Source organism: Geotrypetes seraphini, chromosome 12, assembly GCF_902459505.1.
Source record: "Geotrypetes seraphini chromosome 12, aGeoSer1.1, whole genome shotgun sequence".
NCBI lineage: Eukaryota > Metazoa > Chordata > Amphibia > Gymnophiona > Dermophiidae > Geotrypetes > Geotrypetes seraphini.
Genome location: NC_047095.1, coordinates 21,109,976 through 21,123,190, shown reverse-complemented (window position 1 = coordinate 21,123,190; position 13,215 = coordinate 21,109,976). Strand labels below are relative to the sequence as shown.

The 13,215-nt window shown below is 41.2% G+C and overlaps 1 long non-coding RNA gene across 2 annotated transcripts in view; it reads left to right on the top strand.

Annotated features, from left to right (window-relative positions):
• Positions 1-9,631: 9,631 nt before the first annotated feature.
• The window catches only part of LOC117346895, a 112,693-nt gene continuing 109,109 nt past the window's right edge, over positions 9,632-13,215 (top strand). For both annotated transcript variants that reach the window (XR_004536678.1, XR_004536677.1), the window contains exon 1: positions 9,632-9,801. This is a non-coding gene — a long non-coding RNA (uncharacterized LOC117346895). The remainder of the gene's footprint in view (positions 9,802-13,215) is intronic.

Below are 13,215 nucleotides of genomic sequence, written 5' to 3'. Positions count from 1 at the left end.
ACCGTGAAGTTCTATGCGGTTTACAAAAGATTAAGAGAAGATACAAAATGATTGAACATAGGAGAGGAGAGCGAGAGAGGGTAGAAAGGTCTAGAAAACCGATACTGAGGAGAGGGAGAAGTACGGGTCAGTTGTCTAGACACAACAGGAACAGATATGTCTTTAGGCGCTTCCTGAATTCCATATGTTCTGTCAGGTTAGTCCTATTTATTTGGTTTGTTTCCCCCAGAAATTTGTAATTTTACTGTTTTGTACATCGCTTAGAATTTTGAATAAGCGATTAATCAAATCCATAATAAACCTGAAACTTAGTGCTGGGAAGGGGTAAAACGCGGACCTCGACCGCACGTCCTTAAAAAAAAAAATCTTCATTGATTGACAGCTGAGGTTTCATATGTCATGTGTGCAGGTCGGCGTTTTAGCCCCTCATTCAACCCGCGGTGTCTGTTGCCGCTTCTGACCCCAAGGATCTGCGCCGACAGTCTTTTATTAATCACACTTCAGCTAAGGGAGCTCTGACGGACCCTAATGCTTTTACCCTCCCTAGGCTGAGACTAAATGTGGCACGGACCTCAGGGCAAAAGTTTTGCCACTTTTAGGGCTCCTTTTACGAAGGTGCGTTAGGGCCTTAATGCGTGGAACAGCGCGTGCGAGCCGCTACCGCCTCCTCTTGAGCAGGCGCACCTTCGTAAAAGGAGCCCTTAGCCTAGGGAGGGAGAAGCATTAGGGTCCGTCAGAGCTCCCTTAGTTGAAGTGTTATTAATAAAAGACTGTCGGCACAGATCTGTGGGGGTCAGAAACGGCAACAGATACAGCGGGTGGAATGAGGGGCTAAAACGCCGACCTGCACACATGAAATATGAAACCTCAGCTGTCGATCAATGAGGAGTTTTAAGGACGTACGGTTGAGGTCCGCGTTTTACCCCTTCCCATCTGTGTTTGCTTTCCACGCACTAAACAATACATTTTATCTATTTTTTTTTTTTTAGTGCTGGGGAATGTTTTGGGGCAGAGAGTATCAGCTACCCAAAGAAACCTCGTTTGTAAGAGTCTCCTTATAGAAGTATGAACGCTTAAATTCCAAGGTTCTTTGGGTAATACAGACAAGAGTTCTGTGGGTAATTGATACATTGAGTCATCTCTTTTGTTTGTTTTGACCCACACCAGAGATTTGGATAATCTACAGTGGGGCAGAGAGTAACCATGTTTTGTGCCAACTGATTAGAGCAGTTATATTGCCCTGTGCCAACTGATTAGCGTGTGTTTAGCCCTGGAGCCCAGACCGCCTAGAAAATAGGCATCAGTAAATACTCCTGCGCTAAAGGGGAAATTAGCGAGTGGCTTTGTAATTGAGAAAACTGGGAAATGTGGCCATTTTACATCCATGCTAAAAGTGGCCTCGGTGCTTGGGAAAGCCCCACACTCGTGACAGCAATGGCCGCGTTTTAGCGCAGAATAGTAAAAGGGGCCCCTAAATATGTTATTAAATCAGAAAAGTCTATCTTGGCTGCATAGGGGAGCCTAGAGCCAAGCAGAAAGCCCCCCATTCAAGCCCTGCCCCCCTCTCCACAGTTCTACTTTCTGAATATTTGTGATATTTTCTGTTATTGTATACTGTCATAATAAAGAATCACATCATCTTGTGAGTTTTTCAAGGTGCTTGAACTGTGAGTAATTTTATTGTTCTGCTATTTATGGGCCGGGCCGTTAAAACCATGGGAAATGTGGAGGGGCATTTTTGACATGACATCCAAATCTGAGTTTGGATGGCTTCCAGAAGACACACAAAAATCTAGTAGTGAACATGACCATTCTCAAAACAGCAAAACATCAATCTTTTTATTTCAAAAATGGTAATTTCTCAAATGTGCTTTTCCTTAGTGCATTTATCTTTTTGAACCATTAAAAAAAAACACACAAAAAAACCAAGTCCAAAAGAAAAATGCTCGAAACAAGCCATCGTGATGTGTGTGTGTGGGGGGGGGGGGGAGGGGCAGTATTTTAGTAACCTGGCCACACAGACATCTCAGCAGAACAGAGGGACACCCTAGGGGGCGCTGCAGTGAACATCACATTCAAGGCCCCAGGTAAACATCTCACCATAGTCCCCTTATAGTGCACTCTGAGGTGCCCCACTGCTCTGTTGGCATGTCTGTGTGGCTAGTCCATTACAATGCTGACCCCTCTCACGTCCAAATGGTCTGGATTTGGATATTTTGAACTCAAATGTTTTTGTGGTTGAAAATGGTCAAAAAAGTTAAATGTCCTAACGGCTAAAATATCAAAACAGGTGATTAAAAAAAACTTTTTGGGGATGTCTAGCGGTGTTGCCAGTTCTGAAAATAGCCATTTGTCAGCCCCTGACTTAGGACATCAAGGGCTCCTTTTACTAAGGCGTGCTAGCGTTTTTAGCGCACGCAAGAAATTACCGAGTGCTACACCACGGGCTATGCTCCTTGAACTGACGCCAGCTCAGTGCTGGCGTTAAGGTCTAGCATGCACGGCAATGTAGTGCGTGCTATTCCATGGATTAAAGCCCTAGCGCACCTTAGTAAAAGGAGCCCTAAATGTCCTGTCTATCCATGCCACTTTTGGGACGTTTTTCTTTTTTGAAAACGGGTCCTATAATCTACCAGCAAAAACGTCAGGTGTTTTCCTCCATGATGGTACCACCAGTGCTCATTACAAAATAATCACGTTGCTTCTTGAATGCTTCCGCGTTCAGGATGAACTTTAGACTTGTAATTAACTGATGTTTTGCAGACTCTACATTTCAGACTATGCAAGTTACAAAAACAAAATACTGTATCCTTATGACAGGAAACATCTTGTCTAGTGAGTTAAAGGATGAACTGTGACAGCCTAGCAATGGAAGACGCTGTTGCATAACTGACGGCTGAAGTTCCTCTTCCAGCCAGGACTACTGTTAGCATTTACTGTATATAGCACTACAGGATGTATAGGAAAGATTGCAGACAAAATAAACAAGGAGTTCCTGGGGAGGTTGTGTTTATTTAAGAATTAGGTAAAATAATCACGGTCCAAATTCTGAAGACCTGGGAGTGTGGAATGGACCCAGTCAGATTCCTATTTGGGCTGTTTTGCTATAGGATAAAAGACAGGGAAGAGTTAGGATGAGAGCACGAAGAGAATTCATTAGGAAGTGAAGAAAAGTCCCCCCCACCCCTAAATCACTTCTGAGGACAGAAGGGAGAGGTATCATGAAGAAAAAGAGAGATCAATAGTTCTATTTATAACAAATTTCAAGAAGTGTGGAGGCCATTGATGGATTATTGTAAAGATTAAAAATATTCTTTGCTGAATAAAATGTTTAAGATAGAAAGGGAGGGAGGGAGGGAGGAGGGTGGGTATTTTTGAATATAATTAAATTAATCCATCTTTATAATTGACTAAGGAAAGGAATTATTATATTATTGTATAAGGATTAATTATAAGAAGTCAGGTGTATTTGAAAGGTAAAATGTTATTTTGATTTGATTGTACTTGATTTAAGTTTTGAAATGAATAAAGTTAAAAAAAAAATAGTTCTGTTTGTATCAAAGATGAATGCTGATATGTTGGGGTCATAGCAATTTTTTAAAATTTGGTTTGGGGCCCGTTGACATCTTTTGTTACTTCAACATAGTTGTCTTTTATTTTATTTTTGTTTATTTTTATACATATCCAGGACGGGGTGGGGGGATTTCTTTTTGGTTTATTTCTTGATTAAACTGTTGGATGGGAGGGGAGGGATATTTTTCTTGTTATTGATGGAATTTAAGTGCTTACGTTGATTATTAATGTCTGTGTAATCCCTGGCACTTTGTATTAGTTTTGAAAATTAATAAAGATTAAAAAAAAAAAAAAGAAATAGTTCTGTTTGTATCAAACTGAATTCAATGGACTGGGAGGGAGGCACAGATTCCAGTTCATGTCTTGGTTTTCATATATTACACATTTATTGCTTTGTTATAGAAGATAGGACAGAGGTTTAGTGATGTGAAAGTCATTGCTATAAACTGGCACTTAATTCTCAGTGCTAATAGTGCGCCTAGTTAACATGTGTGATTGGCGCCAATAAGCGAGTGGGTACGCGTTAATTGCTCTTACCATACCATATTGTTTCTTATACCCCGCAAACTGGGAATCATTGCGGCTTACATAAGATTGATCAGGTTAGCAACATAGACATTATGAATAATAGCAAGCCTGTAATGAAGACAGATGCATTTTTAGCACCTTCCTATATTGAAGATAGGAGGAGGTCTGACGTAAGCAGGTCGGGAGGCAGTTCCAAATTTTGGGGCCTTGAAACTTGAAGGTGGATTCGAAGAGTGATTTTCCTCCAAACTTGATGTGAAGAGGTAATTTACAGCATTGAGTCATTCTTGTGTTATAGAAGGAGTGTGAAACTTGGATGGCTGAAGTTAGCCTGGTTGAGCTTTCTCCATATATAGCCCTGTGAACCATATGTGCAATTTTAAACTGAATTGTATACTATCCTGTTCTATAAACAGTGTGACTATATTGCTTGGCATACAACTGTCAGGGGTGCATATGCAGGCAGCACATAGGCATGTCATGAGCGTGTTGCCTAATGACACATAAGTTATTGAATATTATCAGTTGTGGGTGTTGCATAGGGCACTTAGGTGCCCCCCCCCCATACACCAGCCATTGACCTGTCATAAGTAGGCAGTGTGCCAATGCGGCTTTGCACTAGTTTTCTATAATGGCTTAGGTTCACCCTTGCATATACATAGTAACGTAGTAGATGACAGCAAATAAAGACCTGTAAGGCCCATCCAGTCTGCTGAACAAGATAAAGGTATGATGCGATATTTGATCTTGAATTATCCTTGCCATTTTCAGGGCACAGACCGTAGAAGTTTGCCCAGCCTTGGCTTTGCTTCTCAATTACTGGTGTTGCCATCTAATCACTTCTAAGTTTGTTTAATTCATTTTTTTTTCCTTTCAGGATTCCTTTGTGTCTATCCCACACATTTCTGAATTCTGTTACATTACATTACATTACATTAGTGATTTATATTCCGCTTGTGCCTTGCGGTTCTAAGCGGATTACAATTTATAAGACTGGACATTTCCAGTAGAGGTGCAGTACATAGATTCAAGAATGTGTCAGGATACAATTGTTAATCTGGGTTTTTCGGAGGAACTTGAAAGCTAATAGTAGATTGTGATAAGTTGTTGTGATGAGTAGATTTAATAAAGTCAGGATTCTGGTAGGTTGTTGTGATGAATAGAAATAATAAAAGTCAGGGTTCTGATGTATTGCGATGGTGGTGGTCATGAGAGTATTTTCTATTGTTGTTGAGGGGTTATGATGATGGGAAGTGTTTTTTGAAGAGATAAGTTTTGATTTCTTTTCGGAATATTTTGATGTCTGTTGAATTTATCAGTAGATTGTTGATGGTGGGATCAATCTTTGCTGCTTGTGTCGCTAAAAGGCTGTCGTATATTTTCTTTCGTCTTGTTCCGTTAAGAGGGGGGTGATTGAATAGGCTCCGAGTTCTCCTTAATCTATGAGATAGGTTACGGTGTAATCTGTTGTTTAGGTATATGGGTGCTGTTCCGTGTGTTACTTTGTATAGTAGACAGTAGAATTTGAACTGGGATCTTGCTTTTATTGGTAGCCAATGTGAGTCTAGGTATGCGTTTGTGATGTGGTCATATTTGCCAAGGGAGTAGATGAGTCTGAGGGCCGTGTTCTGAACCGACTGCAGTTGCTTTAGCATATAGTTTGGGCAGGACAAGTAGAGGCTGTTGCAATAATCTAACATACTTAGTACCAGGGATTGTACCAATAACTTGTATTGATCTTTGTTGAAGTATTTTCTTATTTTTCTCAGATTATGCATAGTGAAGAATGCTCTTTGGATGATTTTGTGGATATGAGTCTGCATTGTGCAATTTCTGTCAAGTTGTATTCCCAGGATTTTGAGTGTGTTTTGCATTGGGTACTTGATTGTATTTAATTCTAGTTCAGTGAAAGATGGTTTTTTTTTCCATCTCTAGAAGGAGGAATTTGGTTTTTTTCCGTGTTCAGTTTTAGTTTATGACTTGACATCCATTTTTCTACCGTTTCCATTATTATTTTCACGTGGTTTGTGGGTAAGGGGTCTTGACTGTTTAATGGGAGGATGATAGTTATGTCATCCGCGTAGCTGAATGATACTGTGTTTAGGGCGTCTAGGGTTATGCCGAGGGATGCTATGAAGAGGTTGAATAATATTGGTGATAATGGTGATCCTTGTGGTACTCCGCATGGGTTTGACCATGGATCGGATATGTGCTCCTTTGACTTGACTCTGTATGTTCGAGTTTTTAGGAAGCTTTGGAACCATTTGTGAACGTTACCCGAGATCCCTATTGCGTCTAATATCTGGAGTAGTATGTGGTGGTCAACTAGGTCAAATGCCGCTGAGAGATCAAGTTGAATGAGAAGCAGTTTGTTACCTATGCTGAGGTGTTGTCGGACAGTGTCTAATAGTGATACCAGTAGAGTTTCTGTGCTATGGTTAGATCTGAATCCGGATTGTGAGGGGTGTAGTATGTGATGGTCTTCAAGGTAGTTGGAGAGGTGTTGTGCGACAAGGCCTTCTGTTAGTTTGATGTATAATGGGATTGAAGCGATTGGTCTGTAGTTTGCAGGATTGTCTGTAGGACCTTTGGGATCTTTCAGGATAGGTGTAATTATGATATGTTACCATTTTCATCTGCACCACCTCCCACTGGTGGGCATTCTAGGTATCTACTACTCTCTCCATGAAAAAGTACTTCCTGAGGTTAGTCCTGAGTCAAACCCCCTCTGTAACCTCAGCTTATGTGCTTTCGTTCTATCAGCTTCCCATCTCTGGAAAAGATCAGCTTGTGCTGTATATTACTACCTTTCAAATAATTGCCATTAATAGAATTGGTACTAAGCATGGCCCTTTGTGGTGCCTAAAATGGAGCACCAATTTATAGAGTTTCCACCTTAGTTCTGAAATTAGTTTCCAATTTAAAATACATTTGGCAATTTTGTAGTGGTTAATGTACTGGTGGAGAGGAGGTAAATTTATTTTTACTACTAATGCTTATCATTTTTATAGCACTGAAAGGCATATGCTGTGCTGTACATTTTAACATTCAATAAGCGGTCCCTGCTCAGAAGAGCTTACAATCTAATTTGGACAGACAGATAGGACATCTTGGGGTTGGGGAGTTAAAAGAACAGTCATCAAGACAACCTCATTGTTCTCAAAATTCTGTTGTTAACCCTATAGATCAGTGTATCGCTAAATGTGTGCTGAGGCACACCAGTGTGCTTCCTGAGATTTCAGGTGTGCCGCGACACACTGGTGAGGAGGAGAGTTTTCCACGCCGGCTGACTGCCTATAGGATGTGCCTCTCGCAGCGAGAGGCACGTCCTGTAGGAAGTCAGCCAGCGCAGATGGCTCTCCTCCTGGCCGGCGTCTCTCCTCCTCTCACCGCATCTCCTGAATCCCTTCACCGAAGCGGGTTGCGGCCAGATGGGCCCCTGCACATGCCCGGATATCAACGCTATAACGTCATGCATGCGTGTGATGTCATCGCGGCAATGTCCGCGCACTTCCGGATTGCTTCTGACTGGGGCATTGGATTTAGTGTGCCACCAGCCATAAAGTTTGCGAGACACTGCTAGAGATACTTTACCAGATTCAATTTCTTTCGATAATGCAAGGGATCTTCAAAAGGTTTCTGCACTTTTATTTATTTTTTAACACTATTTATTAAATATCTCAAGAGCAATTTACACCACTACATGCAAAGTGAGACGGCTTGTCTGTGACATCCTACAACACGCCCTCTTACCATTTCTCCCACCCCAACCATTTCCCGTGAAAATATGAAAGTGCAGAAACTTTTTGAAGAACCCTTGTATAGTCAATACCGGTTTGCACAGCTGGAGTGAATTAGATCTCCAATCTTTACCATCTCATCTATGAGACTCACCACCTGTTATCTAGATAAAGTGCCCTTCATTTTTACTAGTACTTAAGAATTCATTTCATGGTTTAATTCCATTTATCCAACTAATGGTAAATGCGAGTTTGTTAAGAGTGGAGATGCTGGGGATTGAACCCAGAACCTCACACATGCAAAAAGAAAATTTTAAAGGTACAATTAACAAGAAAGCACAGAGGAAGCCCATCTTCTGAACTGCTGGCTGCTAAGCACCTTTCTTATCTTAAGTGGCCTGAGAATACTTTGCATAATTTGCAGCTGAATAGCTCTAAAAGGCTGAGGTCAGAAGGGAGATGCATCTGGTTTATTTCCTTTTGGTGGGAAGGGAATCTGAAGAATTTTATCACTCCCCCCTCTCCCTCCCCCACGCTCATTAGAGCTGCTCTTTGATGAAGACCTGTTTCTTATAAGATTGCATTTATGTCTTATTTTGATAGCGTTCTACAGTTCTCTTTGCTTTAGTTGTTAAATCTAATACATTAATGTCTTGTGTGGGTTTTCCTTGATAGCTTGATATTTTTCTTCTACATAAAAAGTGCATTTTAAAGTATGTTGCTTCATAAAGCATCTATTCCTTGATAGTGAATTTGCATCCTGCTTTCATTTAAAAAAAAAAAAAGAAAGTAAATCAGAGAACTATTGATTCTTTTAGATATCTGGGTGTCACAAATACGCGCCAAAGCCCTGCTACTGCATGGACTGCTACAGTGGAGCTGGGAGAGGAGGTATTTTAAGGGAGGAGGAGGGCACTGTCGTATCAGCTAAAATATATGTACGAGGGGCCGCTGAAAAGTTCTCAGCCCAGTCAACAAAGTTGGGGCGGTCTCCATCGAGGGCTATGCACTTAGTCCAGCGATTTTCCACTTTTTTCATTCTGTATTTTTCCAATGGAGCGATAAAAGTGGAAAATCGCTGGACTAAGTGTATAGCCCTCGATGGAGACCGCCCCAATCTAATCTAATCTAATCTAAACCTTAAGTTTATATACCGCATCATCTCCACTAATATGAAGCTCGACACGGTGTATAAGAACTTAAATAATAGGTAGAGAAGGAAAAGGTTTACATGAACTTATATGTAGAAGGGAGGAAAAAGGGGGGGAGGATAGTATTACAATTTGGTGAAAAGCCAAGTTTTCAGTTGTTTGCAGAATAATTGGAGGGAGCCCAGGTTCTGCAGCGGGATGGGGCTGAGAACTTTTAAGCGGCCCCTCATTCTTTTAGTTCCCTAGAAATATACATATAGGTTTATAGCGGTGCAAAAGAAAAGAGAAAAAGACTCAGTAGAGCTACGGTGTAGGTAATCTAACATATTGGACAGTGGCAGCGGACCCATAAAAGACAGAGATGCCTTTTATTCTAGCTAGCAGTCACCTTCACCCCATATACGTGCTCTGCTTTTAATAGAAGTGGTTAAAGGAGAAACCAGATATTAGTTACAATTTTCAAGACTTTTCCCCTACAATCAGAACAAAAAAAAAAAATGTAGCAAATGTCAATAGTTTGTTTTTCAAATTATTAAAGTAAAATACAAAAATTAAGAAACCGCAGCACCACTGGAAAGTGGGTAGCAGAGGCAGGTGTGTAATGTCAGCTAATTAAACCTACAGGTCTGCTGAGGGAGGGTCCAATGAGCCTGGAGCTGAGAAGTAAGTAAACGGGGCAAGGCAAGCAGCCCCCCACAGTCTCGAGCTGGGCTGCACCCACCAAACAGCCTGTTCCACTGCAAAGAAAAAGTAAAGAACAATGCTTTTCTCTCTAACCTGTGAATGCACCGGGATTTACAATGATTCAGGTAGGAGTCACTTCAGTCCCTTTTTAAAACTAAACTCATTTACAGAGATTCCAAGTTTCCCAGCTCCAGGCTGGAGAATTTTGGCCAGTCCTGATTTTGAATTTGCATCCCAAAGCAGTGTGGGATTGATAGTGCCTGATCTTGCCTATTGAAATCAGTGCTGCAAGTCCCATAATGCACTATGATGAGATGGTCAGAAATCCAGTACAGTCTAAAATCTCCAGGGTGGAACTGGGTAATTTGGCATCTCTGCATTTGGGTCTGCCTTAACGGTCCTAAAACTATTTCATCAAACAGATGAATGCTTTGTTCCAGGGGTGTCAAAGTTCCTCCTCGAGGGCCGCAATCCAGTCGGGTTTTCAGGATTTCCCCAATGAATATGCATGGGATTTATTAGCATACAATGAAAGCAGTGCATGCAAATAGATCTCATGCATATTCATTGGGGAAATCCTGAAAACCCGACTGGATTGTGGCCCTCAAGGAGGGACTTTGACGCCCCTGCTTTATTCTATTCAGATTTGCTGCTCTGCCAAGTCAAAGATGCAAAATGGCAAAAAGTGATTATAATATTGCCATTACATAAGGTTTATTCTAAAGGGAGGCAGAATATAGGCTCTTTGGCCCTGATTCTATATATGGCACCTGAAGTTAGGTGCCTAGATCGGCATGATCTAGGCACCTAATTTAACACCCCTTTTGCTACGCCACGGTAGAAGTTTCTACCATGGCCTGGAGCACTAAATGCTCCAATGCTGCGGGAATGGGATAACTCAGCGCAGCCAGTTCATCACGGCCCTTTCAGCATGGGTGATTTCATCTCTTAATATTAAGACGCCCTCTCAAAGTCAACCTTTTACCCCGGAAGTCTTCCCTCTGGACAACTTTCTGTTCCAGTTTAGATGCACCTGATTGATCTATGATGATGCCCCTTCTCTTTCAAACCCTGAAGTCACCAGATCATGTTTCAAGATTTATTTAAAATTTGATTGATCGCCTCTCTTGGATTCTAGGTGATATACAATAATTAAAAAAAATGGGGAAGTGTAAAAATTAAAAACAAAGATATGTACAAACAAAATATGTAGACACGACATATTGTATAATTGAACAAGAGGGGAAGGGGTGGAACTACAATAAATTCTAGAAAAGAGAACATTAAAAGGAGAAAATAATAGGAATAAAGGAGGACAGCTTCATTGCCATTGGCTATCTTTTAGGCAAAAAGGGGGGAGATCAGATGATGCACTGGGGGGGGGGGCAAGAGGGGGCTATGCATCCCTTCTTTCAAACTTTGAAGTTACCAGATGAGGTGAAGGCAGGAGAAGATGACCGCGGGTGGATGAAGGGAAAGGAAAGAAGCACTAGTGGGAAACAGCCATGACTTAATCAGACAATTTAAAAAAAAAAACCCAATAAATGAATTAGCTGGTTGGCGACTAACTCAGATTCTGGGCAGAATTTGGGTGTGGTTTGACTTAGGTGCCAGTAGGCGCCTAACTTAAGTGTCCTCATTTAGGCCAAGAAAACCCTGGCCTAAATGGGAGTGCGCCTACGATTTCAACGCCTACTGATGCGATTCTACAAATAGCGCCTAGTGGATGATTGACAATTGCACTCAAAGGCACCACCTAGAAGTTAGGCGCCATTTATACAGAATCAGGGCCTCAGTGCAAAATGTCTTTCTCTGTGTCAGGTGTCTCTGTGTGTATCAAAATGCAGCATAACTTGTGAAGATGGACCATAATTGTAACTCAATTGCCTGATGGCTGCTTTTACCTCCCACACTGCACATCTTTTTTCCTCAGACCACTCTGGGCGCTGTCATCACGGGGAGGGGGGGGTGTTGTTGTTGGCATATATGCTTCTCTTCCTCTCTGCCCCCTCCCCCATGTATCTCCATAAATGTTAACCGGTGTGAGAAGCATCTTCCCCCCCACTCTTCCCCACTGTTTGAGCGCTTCCCTCCTCCCCCCCATTCTTTCTGCCTCTTAAGTGCCCCCAGTGTACCTCTTAAAATATTTGCTGGCACAACCAGCATCTTCCACCTGCTGCTTGCGCTGGCCTCGGGACCAAGAATGTGGGGGAGAGCGCTCAAGCGGTGAGGAAGAGCGGGGGAGGGGCACATGGCAGCACCTCCCCCCAGCACTAACCTCCCTTGCTTAAATTTACAGCCTGTTTTTTTTTAGTAACACTCAAATGGGTTCTGATATCAACATCAATCCAATTTACACAGATTACGTAACATAATATGTGTGGTTTTTCCAAAGACAGCTGCTGTTTTTGGCCTTCAGACACAGCAGTTTAGCCAATACAGAAGTTATTTGTATACTATGTGATCTCATCTGATTAGAAATGTACTAGTTCTCCCCACAGATGATTTATAACTGAAGTGTCTTCTGATATCTTAAATGTTACAGATGTTTTTGAATGTCCTGCAGAAGACATTGTAACCTGAGCTACATTCATTGTTTCCTTTGTATTTTCATAAGATAATTATTACATCCAGTTTTTCAGAGCTTCAGACTGTAACTTATTTGGGGTGGGGCGAGATCTCCAGTTTCCTGACATCTCAATGGACATAAACTATGAGTCAGAATTTCTTAGTTTATCAAACACAAGTCAAATAGTGTCTATAGGTGCAAAATTTCAGCTTAGATACCCGTGTTATATCTCTTGATACCAATAAGTATGTGTTCTATGAACTATCAAAACTACAATTCTTCTTGGAAGGTAAAGGGAGCCATTAGAGTTGGATCCATTTCTATTGTAAATTAGGAATATGAGGAAAACTACTTGTCTTTTGGATCCAATACCATCATCTTGGATCCTTGACAATAAGCATGACTTGACACCATTATTATTAAGTATGATTGTCAATAGTTATGAGAAACCTTAGACAAGTCCGAAAATTCTTCGAAAAAACACAATTTCAGCTCCTAGTACAATCTCTAATCCTAAGTATCCTAGCCCAGTGTTCTTCAACCTTTTTACACCCGTGGACCGGCAGAAATAAAAGAATTATTTTGTGGACCGGCAAACTAATAGGACTAAAATTAAAAAACCCCGTTTACGCTCCATTTCCGCGAGTTCGGTTCCCGCAAACCATCTGATCCCATCTGCACAAGCCGCAATTATGATTTTATATTGAATGTATTTTATTAAAGTATAAAAAGAAACAATATTCTGAACAATTGTGATTTTATAAATACAAATATACAGAACACGGACCAACAAAACCCCTGTCTCCCCTCCCCTTCACATATATCCCCTCTACTATCAAGAAAACTGAACAAGCCAAGTTCATAGAAATATCATGCTAACAGCATACTGAAGTCCCCAGTTATGTCTCTAGCAGGATATATATTTCAAATCTGATATATTCTAATCACAAAATAGAAATAAAATTATTTG